This window comes from Dama dama, chromosome 19 (genome assembly GCF_033118175.1).
Source record: "Dama dama isolate Ldn47 chromosome 19, ASM3311817v1, whole genome shotgun sequence".
NCBI lineage: Eukaryota > Metazoa > Chordata > Mammalia > Artiodactyla > Cervidae > Dama > Dama dama.
The window spans coordinates 4,202,196-4,212,789 of NC_083699.1; positions in this window are offsets into that span (position 1 = coordinate 4,202,196).

The following is a 10,594-nucleotide window of genomic DNA, read 5'->3' on the forward strand; positions in this document are numbered from 1 at the left end:
ATAAATCTCAAATCTGTAGAATACCCATCAGACTTAGGGGTACGGGCAAAAGAAACAAAACAAAGAAAAATATTATATACTGTCTCTTTCTCTATCAAGAGTCTTTTAGTAACAGGCTGTACCAGTTGTGTTTCTTTGATCATTAACAACAGACAGTGACACTGGCAAACCTGAGCAAAATAAAATGTATTGGGAGAATATTGAAAGCTGATAGATAGGGCACCTCTGATGCCTATGAAACAGGAACCATAGGATTGGTAGATTGGTAGCAGGAGTATGTCAGAGAATACCACTGGGATGAAGAGCTCCAGATACACACAAGGGTAAAAAAATTATATTAAAAAAAAAAAAAGCAGGAAATTTGAATAAGAATCAACACATGAATAAGTATAACTCACTTGGCGGTACACCTTAAGCTAACACAACATCATTGATCAACTATATTTCAATATAAAATAAAAATTTTTTTTAAAAAAGAAGAAAAGCAGGAAAATTATCTTCATAAAAGTCAGGACAATGGTTACCTCAAGAAGTGAAGATCGGACCAGAATACATGATTTTTAGGGCCCAGTGCAAAATGAACATGCATGACTGGTCAAAGTTTATTAGGAATTTCAAGACGGCAACTCAAAGCATGAAACCAAGCCTGGGACACTTCTGAGCACGGAGTCCTTCGCCGCCGCACAGCCCACACACCCATGAAGCGGTCCCTGATGAGGGGGAAGGTTTCAGCTGGGGAGGGACACACAGGAAGCCTTAGGAGGCTGAAACCTTCTCAGTGCCGCTCCATGGGCACCTACTCAGCTACCTGTAAACCTTACATGTAGTTCTGCATCACAGGCAGATTCTTTACCCACTGAGCTTTGAGGCCAGCCAACTGTGAGGCTCCTCTCTCATGGGATTCCAGGACAGGAAACCTGCGCTTGATTCCTGGGCCGGGAAGCTCCCCTGGAGAAGGAAATGGCAACCTACTCCAGTATTCTTGCCTGGAAAATCCCATGACAGAAGAACCTAGCAGGCTCCATGGGGTCACAAGAGTCAGACATGGCTTAGCGACTAACCCACCAACCATATAGTTTTATGCACTCTTTCCTAAGTGCTGTTATATTTTGCAATTAAAAAAAAAAATCCAACCACATCTTCTGTCCTATGTAAACCATACAACGTTCAGCATGCCAGGAGAAACAGTCTGAGTGGCCAAGTTCAGGTCAAATGCCCTTGTCTCACTGCCATAAAAGGATAGTAATCTAATAATAAAAACAAAAATGAGAAGGTAAACAAGAACAAGATGAAGAAGAACAATAACAGCAAGTAAAGAGCTAATACTTACTGAGCAGCTACTGCACGTTTTAGATGCTGTTCTGAATTAACTCATTAAATACACATTACAACCCTATGAGATAGAGACTTGCCTCTGCAGCTGCCAGAGCAAGAAGTGGGCACTTGGACTTACTGATCACTAAGTTCTCACACTGTGAGGGAAAGAGAATTCTCCAGAGATGAAGTGGATATGTTGGGATACAGAATGGGTGTGGGTAGCCAAGAAACGCCAAAGTCCACTAGATCCTGATAGCTCAGCTGGTAAAGAACTCGCCCGCAATGTGGGAGACCTGGGTTCGATCATTGGGTTGGGAAGATTCCCCTGGAGAAGGGAAAGGCTACCCACTCCAGTATTCTGGCCTCGAGAATTCCATGGACTGTATAGTCCATGGGGTCACAAAGAGTCAGACACGACTGAGCGAGTCACTTCACTTCACAGCACAGGTCGGTGAGAAAATATGGCATGGGTACAAGCTGTTCTTTTTTTGGGTTTAATAATAGTTGGTTGGTTTTCAAAGTTTAATGCCCTGTGCTAGGTAATATACAGAGAAAACAATGCTGAACAAGACAGTGGCCTTCAAGTTACAATATGTCAGTTAGGAATAAAAGAGAGGAAGAGGGAAAAAATACCTCTAAGGAAATAATACAGGAAATGCTCAGGATCTCAGGAAAATGAGTGTTGGTGGCATTATTATCACATTACATGTTGCATTCTCAAGGTAGCTTCAGCCCTGCAAAGATGGACTCAGAAACCTACAGCTAAGAGGTCCATTTCTTCCACAGTGAGTCTGCCCTCGGAGTTAACCTGACCACAGACATCCTCGCTTTCTTGCCAGACTGAAACAGCTGAAGAGCATGACTGCACACATTAGATCCACAGATATGCAAGGCTGCCAAGTGGGGCTCATCAAGACGCAGAAATCTGGAAATCCCATTAGCGACAGATGCAGCCCAGCATGCATGTCTGGGGAGGCCCTGGCTCCAGCTCTTGGGACCAAGGCAGATTCATCTTAGATCATGACAGTCACTCCAGGCCAACCTGAGATCAGGGTGAGGGGGAGCCTCGTGACAAGGAAGGAGCTGAGAAAGCCAGGCAGTTCTGGACCATCCACTTGCCCCAGGGCGGGGCAAAAAGGACAGCCGCTGGAGACAAGGGTTCAAGTCCCTAGAGGCTCTCTAACTGATGTCTGAATTAGGAACTTGAGTGCCTCAATGTGAATACTGCTTCTGTCACTTCAACTTGAGCAGGTTACTTCACCTCTCTCTGCCTTGGTTTCTCATCTGCAAAATGGGGATGAGACATTCGATTGTTAGGATTAAATGAGATAATCAATCTATACTAGCAGTGGTGTTTATTATTACTGTACAAAGTGAGGGGTTGAATAACAGGATCTTTAAGGGGCTTCCCTGGGGGTCCAGTGGTTAAGACTTCACCTTCCAATTCAGGGGATGCAGATCCAATCCCTGGTTGGGGAACAAAGATCCCACATGCTTTCGGACCAAAAAACCAAAACATAAAACAGAAGCAATACAGTAAACAAATTTAGAAAAGATTAAAAAATAAAACAGAATCTCTAAGTCCTTTTCTAATGCTGACATGCTGTGACATTATTTTTTTTTAAGATTTTTTTTTTATATGGGCCATTTTTAAAGTCTTTATTGAATTTGTTACAATATTGCTTCTGTTTTAAGGGGGTGTTTTGGCTGCACAGCTTGTGGGGTATCTTCCCAACCAGATACCGAATCCACACCCCCTGGATTGGAAGGCAAAGTCTTAAATCACTGGACCGCCAAGAAAGTCCCTCTGTGACAATCTTAAAGCAAAAGTATTCATGACTTTGGATTTCTATTGAGAGAGCTTATTATTCAATTGAAGGCATTACCTGTGAGTGTATTTTCAATTCTATTTTTATGTCTATTCACGTCTCTGGTGATATTCAGGCACTGGCTCATGTAAAAGACGAGTATTTTAGCCTATCTGCTTTAACAGTGATAATGAGTGCAGTCCAGGGTTGAACAGGGAGGGAAGCTTGGAGACCTTGTCTACTTTTAATTAGCTCTATCTTTTAAAGAGCGTTCCTTCAGGAAGGGCTGAGTTGAAGCTGAAGGGGGCACGCATAAATGTGAAGATGGTTCCAAAACAGGAGAATTCTAGATTTAGAAGTTCAACGTGGAGATTATACTTACTGAAAATATTCTTAATGTATATTTTAGTGGTAAATTGTTAACATTCTTTCCATATTTCCTGACCTCAGTTATTCCCTTTCCTCCACTGTGGTTGAGGGTAAAATTCAGGCATGGATATCTTTCAGAGAACCAAGGAGACAGAACTTTGCCTGCGGTCAAAAAAAAAAGGGGGTGGGGTGGGCAGAAATTTTAGTTGCTTCTGAGCTGGTTTGTGAAAAGTCAGGGGTGGGAAGGCAGTGGGAGAAGGCCTCTCCAGGGGCCCAGCTGAAGCTCCAATTCCCCATTCCTCTTAATTTGGCTTGTGGTTCCGAAGGCCCAGGGAAAACATAGACTTCCACAAATGTAACCCCAGGCAAAATATTAGAAGAAACAAAGCTTAGACAATTTGCACAAGCTATAGAAAGTAAAAGCAATAAACTGAAAGAGCAGATGAGACCTTCCTGTTGGAGGTACTGTAATATCTCAAAGCCAATAAAAGAGTCCTTCAAATACATCCTCAAAGTAACTAGACTGTTTATCGTGATGTCACATTTATGACCCACACAAGTAGCAGTCAACTAATATCATTATAAAACTGATTTATAAGCACTTACATTGGATTTTTCCTCCTACTGGGACCTCAGATTTGACAAGATCACCTCCCTATTTGCATGAGGAATTCCTGTTGTAACTGGGGACCATGTATATACAGAAGGCAAGATGGTTCCTGTTGATGACAGTTTTACATATTCCATTTTTTTTCTTCAATGGCAAAAGTCACATGCATATGGTCAAATTCTTGGTAGGGGCTCTTTCAATTTCCATGATGTTGATAATCAGATACAGAAAATTTGCCTGGGAAAAGATCTCTAATAAAATTATGAATAAATCACTTGGACTGAATCCAGACAGAGAAACCGATGTGATTTTTTAGAAGCTGAGAACTTCAGATTCTTCAGCAACATTTTGGTAAATTCATTTTTGAAAACAGCAAACCACAAATTGGTTTTGTGAACTATGTCCATCACCAGATTTGTGAGGCCGGGAAAACTAGGGTAAGATGACGACAGTAATCCCGCAAATGTCTGATTTCTACCCCCAACCCCCAACCCAAAGGAACAACTGTCCTTTCAGAGCCAAGTCCTGACTTCAAGGCTGCCGAGAATCCCACTCTCTGAAAGCCCTGCAGAAAACTAGGGGGTGGAAGGCAATCATTTAAAAGAGATCACATTCAGTTTTATTAAAAAACCAAAACAGCTGGGGCATTGATTTGCAAGCTCTGTAATGCCATTGGTATGCCTGACCTGGCCAAGATATTAAAAAGATATTTAAGGCAGTGTCAGTAAGTGTCTCAGGCACAAACTTTGGCATATTCAAACAGCATTATGGAGCTGTGGGTAATTCGTCTTCCTTTATGTTTCGCTATGCAGAGAGAAGGGGAGGGAACTTTTACAAAATGATTTACTGTGACACATCCATTCTAATGAAAGCCTGTGCCGCCCGCCCGCCAGCACTGCTGGCCGATCTGCCCCCACCCAGATGCTCGGCCATATGTCCCACGCTTGGCGTGAGAGACAATTGTGTTGGTGGAGAACGAATGAGTCCAGGGATCTGGGTGTTTTTTTTTTTTTTTTTTTTTAACAGAAATTCCAAAAAGCTCTGAGGTTGCTGGCTTCAGTAAGAGAGGCAGCAGGAAAGGGCCCATCAGTTTGGGGTTATGTGTTTTTAAAGATGCCCCAGCGGTGTAACCACAAGATGGGGTAAGATTTAGTGCCTCCGCGGGGCCAGGGGGATGGCTGGGAGAGGAGTCCCGACTTCGTGGGCGCAGGTTTCCAGCCTCGCCGGCCTCCCTGCTCAGGTTCTCTTCTTTCTTGCGTCAGCCCAGCTGGCTTCCCTCTGACTTCCGGCAGCAGCCGCATTCCTCGGATCCTCACGTCCTAGCTCTTTCTCAGCTGCGCTGTTACGTACCGCTTACTTCCTGGAAGCAGCTGCTGCTGCTTCGACAAAGTGTTTTTCTAGCCCCCTGCCTATTGCGAAACTGGCCTAATTGCCTTCCCCTCTTGGAATGAAATCAACATTCATTGAACACTGACTATATGTAGGACATCATGCTTGGCCCTGTGAAAGAAAGAAATCTGGTGTAAAGCTGGGTCTTTGTTTCAAAAAGCCTGCGATCTACCTGTCTGTGAATGAAGGCTCCCACTGTAGTCCTCGGGCAAGTTTTCTTAACCTCTCTGCACCTTAAATGATGTTTTATGTTTCCTCATCCATAAAATAGGGAGAATAATAATACATAAATCTGTGCATGTGCTCAGCCATGTCTGACTCTTTAGGACCCCATGGATTGTAGCCCACCAGGCTCCCCCTGTCTGGGAAGTTTTCCAGGCAAGAATACTGGAGTGAGTTGCCATTTCCTTCTCCAGAGAACCTTTCTGATTGGGGATCAAACCCAGGTCTTTTGCGTCTCCTATCCTGGCAGGTGGATTCTTTCCCCCTGCTGCCACCTGGGAAGGTAAAAAATACATAAAACTGCTATAAGGAAACTAATGTGTGCAAAATACTTAGAATAATACATGAAACGTGGCAAGCATTTAATAAATGTTAGCTAGTTTTGAGCCCTAGTGGAAGGAAAGAGAAAACAAGAGAGGTAAAATAATATTTATCTGCCGTTCTGTATAATAAGAGTCTTATAGGTATTCCCTTAATCCTCACAGTACCCTGTAAGGTGGGTATTACTATAACCCTTTCATTCTGGAGTCAAGGAGATTGCCAGGTTCATAATTAATGTGAGTTTCCACTGTTGACAGAGCTTCTAGTCAAGGCCAAAACTACTTGGCGGCAAAGCCCATGTTTTTGAAAAGTCAAATGATTTAAAATTTAAATAAAGTTTCTAAAATACTAGAGGGTGTATGGCAAGGTGATAGGTCATTGATTTCCCAGTAACTTGCACAGAAAGACATTCCAACACGAATATCAGGGGGGAAAGACTAACTGGAAAAGGTGGGTCCGGAGGAGAATCTTGATGGATGAGTGTAATTTTGGAAGTGGGTAGCAAAGGCCCATTGATGGTGTGAGCGATTGTAAGGAAAGAGAAAATTGCACCATCTTTTGAGAAATGCAGCACAAACTAAGAGCTCTGGCATGTTTGAATGCTTTTCCACAGGGAGCAGGGGCAAATTGAGTGTCTTAGCAGAGCTTTAGAAAGATCTTCCTGACAGATATAGAAAACAAGCAAGGTTACTGAAGGGGAAAGGGGGGAGGATAAATTAAGTGGTTGGGATCAACATATACACACTATAATATATGAAATAGATAACCAACAAGAACCAACTGTATAGCACAGGGAACTATACTCAACCTATAAGGGAAAAGAATCTGAAAAAGAATCTATATATATTTATGCATATATCAGTATGAATGCACAACTGAATCACTGTCCTATATACCTGAAACTAACACAACCTTGTAAGCCAACTATATGTCAGTAAAATATAGATATACATAAATATAAAATTCTTAAAAAAGAAAGATTTGCTTTACAAGAGAATATAAAATAATCTAGAAAGTAACAGTCAGTTAGGGAACTATAATAGTCCTCTTAGCAAGAACTACCAGTGTCTGCCTGAGGATGGAGGCAGGGGTAGGAGGTATGCAGGAGACGGATGACACCCCAAAAAGGGGTGACTGAAGTGAGTGAACAAAGAGACTCTTTGCAGAGGTCTGGGTAGGGCTGGACTCTCATCAAGGTCAGAGTCATCGGAGCTCTATCATGGTCCGCTGGTTAAGGGTCTGCCTGCCTGTTCAGGGGACTCAGGTTCAATCCCCGGTCTGGGAGGATGCTCCCTGCTGTGGAGCAGCTAAGCCCGTGGGCCACAACTACCAAAGCCCGCATGCCTAGAGCCCCTGCTCCACAGCAAGAGAAGAGTCACTGCAATGAGAAGCCCAAGCACCACAGCTAAAGTGTAGCCCCACTCGCCGCAACTACAGAAAGCCCTCGTGTGCAACAAAAACCCAGTGCAGACAAAAATTAATTTAAAAAGGGATAGGGTCACCCTCTGGAGCTGGCAGCAGTCAGGAACTCTTACCGCCAGGAGGCCTGGAGGGGCAGAGGGTGAGGAGCAATTCCTGGACTCAAGGAGGGGAGTTGGACAGGGAGGGCTGTCTGGCCAGGGCTGTGACTCCGAACGGAGGGACACAGCCAACCTGTCGTAACCAGCAGGACGGGCGCCAGGAAAATAAGTACCCTATCCTTGCCTCCTCCCTCCTCTCTCTTGCCAGTGCCCATGGGCAGGGAAGGCTTTTGTTGAAGTCCACACAGATCATGGTTACTGAGCAGAGAACAGGATGGAGGAGAGCAGAGGGAAGGTCTGGACATACAGATGGCAGACACCCAACACGAGAGGTTAGTTAGGGGATTAGGTAATTGCCATGGCCCTGTGCCGGGCACACAGAGGATGCTGAACCCTTGATGGTTAGTATTATTTCTTATTGTTTTTCCTGTTTTGGTTGGCTTGGTACTCATGTGTCCAGCTCAGCCCCTCTGGCCTCACCACAAACGAAAGTTTTCAAATCCCTGCAGTAGTATGAGGAGTGACTCACTAAAAAGTCAATTTTTGCCTGCAATCTTTGGCCTCTAATTTTTTTTTTTTTTAAGGAAGCTTTTAAATAAGAAAAAAGGAGTCTTGGAAATCATCTTTTTTAAACACAACCTTTGTGATTTGTTTTATTGGAAGTTCTTAACGGAGGAAAGGGGCTCGTTTGTTTAGATTGCTATGCAACAGCAGGCATTGAGTAAACGGGTTCTCAGTTTTTATTTTTTTAAACTTCACCCAGGAGAACATCGATCCAAGTTTAAGAAAGAGAGGAGGAAGGGAATATAGACTCTAGTGTTTTCAAAATTCCGAATGGAATTGCACATAATAGATGCCTAAAACAAACATTCCCAGACAGAAAACTGCCTTCAAAATTCTCTTTCAAGGTAAAATCAATAGATAATGTCTTCATCCAGCCAAATATTTCTTTCCAGCCAATTTATACACTGCCTACTAAATAATCACTGAAAGTTGAAAATGTATGACTTTCAAGCAAATATCAGTGAAAGGTTAAGTGGCTCTAGAAGAATTCTTTTTCATCGCCCTTCCTGGCCCTCGACATGTACAAAGCACAACTAGGCAGAAACAGCCACAAGTAAAAAGAGAAAAGGGGCAGATGCTTTCCCCAATTCTCACCCTATTTTAAACTCCATCCTCAGTTTTGTTTACAAAAGCTTCAAATTCCCCCATTGAACTATTTCTCATTATGCCTAGAGGTTTCTGGTTGACATTCATGCTGGTGCTGATTCTATCAGCTTGGCAGCCCTGATGTAGTTTCTGAAATTTTTGGTCAAGTTAGAGGGGGAATTGTACATGAGTAGAATACCCTGCACTTGGTTAAATCGGACACCTCAAAGCCCATGGTGGGGAAAGAGAGCAGAGGTTAGGAGAAAAATAACACTCAGTAGCAACCAGCAAAACAAACTTCTGTCTGGGGCAACAAGAAGGCCTTGTAAAGAGAGATCAGCCCTGGTGGCACCAACTCATCATTTAAAACACAATGTCTTATTGCTTTATTTAATGTCAGAATAAACCACAGACAAAGTATAACCAAGTCAATAAATAAAATGACAGGATTTAAATACAACCACTCAAAGACTGCCAATTCAGACTGACACTTTGATGCTTTTCTTCCCAAGTTTTTCTTTTAAACACATATATGCTCTACATGCAAATGCATATAAGCAAGATTACAAAGAAATACAGGGACTGTTTTTGAAACTAAAAAACAGGATTATTTTACACATGCAGTTTTATGTCTTGCATTTTAAGTCTAGCATTATATTCATGCATTTTCCCATATCATTAAGTATTTTCAGAATGGTTATTTTTTAAAATTAGCTACATAATAGTGTGCCCTGCAGAGGTAGCATAATTTCTTCAACCAACCTCATATTGTTGGCATTCATGTTGTTTCCCAGTTTTGACTGTTATAAATAATATTTTGATGAATATCCTTGAAAGAATATCTTGTAATTCTGTGTTTAGGGATGAATTCCTGGAAGTGAAATTACTGGGTAAAAAGCCCTGAAAATATAGAGTCCAAACTGCCATCTAGAAAAGTTATGCCAACTCTTGGTCTTGTGGGCAGCCTATGAAAGCACCCATTTCATTACACCCCACCATTCCTGCGAACTGTCATCTTTAAAATCCTTTGCTTATTGGAGAGGTGGAAAATGGTGCCTGGGTATTTTAAAATTTCATTTTTTCTAAACATTTGTTTGCCATGCCAAACCATCATTTGCCGTCTTTGAAAAATCTGATTTCCTTTTGAGTGGATTTTGGAATGCCAACTCCCTGGGAAAAAACTTCCATGAGACATGTGAATACGGCCCTCTTAATATAAATGTCACCAAATCCCTATGAGCTTTCATTTTAATAATAATGCCAAACAATGGATTCTTTTCTGTCATGTTTGCAATATAGTCATACCAGCTTTCAAATGTTGGCGCGTCCTGGAATCTCAAACAAGAGACACTGGCAGTTCTCCAACCTGGAATGACAAGTGAGCATCTCTGTCACTCTGAGCCCACAGGGGGATGGCACAGAGACATGCGATGGAGTGACATGGGTGCCCATCCGCACCCTGACACTCACTCACCCCTTATATGTCAAGGGTTCCCAACCATCATGCCATGGACCCTTTTGACAGCCAGATGAAGTCTAGGGATCCCTTCTCAGAACAATGCCTTTAACTGCATAAAATAACATAAAATACAGAGGATTACAAAGGAATCTAATTATAATAAAATTTTGTTTCCAAAATATTTATAAAAATCTGTAACATAGCCATATATGTGCTTATTTATTAAGCACTGAATAACAAGGTCCAGTGGCAGAGCAAATGACTGCCGTAATTGCAAAGTAGTAATGAGGATAAAGATATACCAAGATAGCTACTAAACTGATACAATATGAGAATATTTAGTATTTTTGTTAGTGACAAAGTCCAAGTTCTGCAAATACTGTCTTAGTTTGTTGCCTGCATTCATAATGAAGGAAATGTTGCCTTTCAG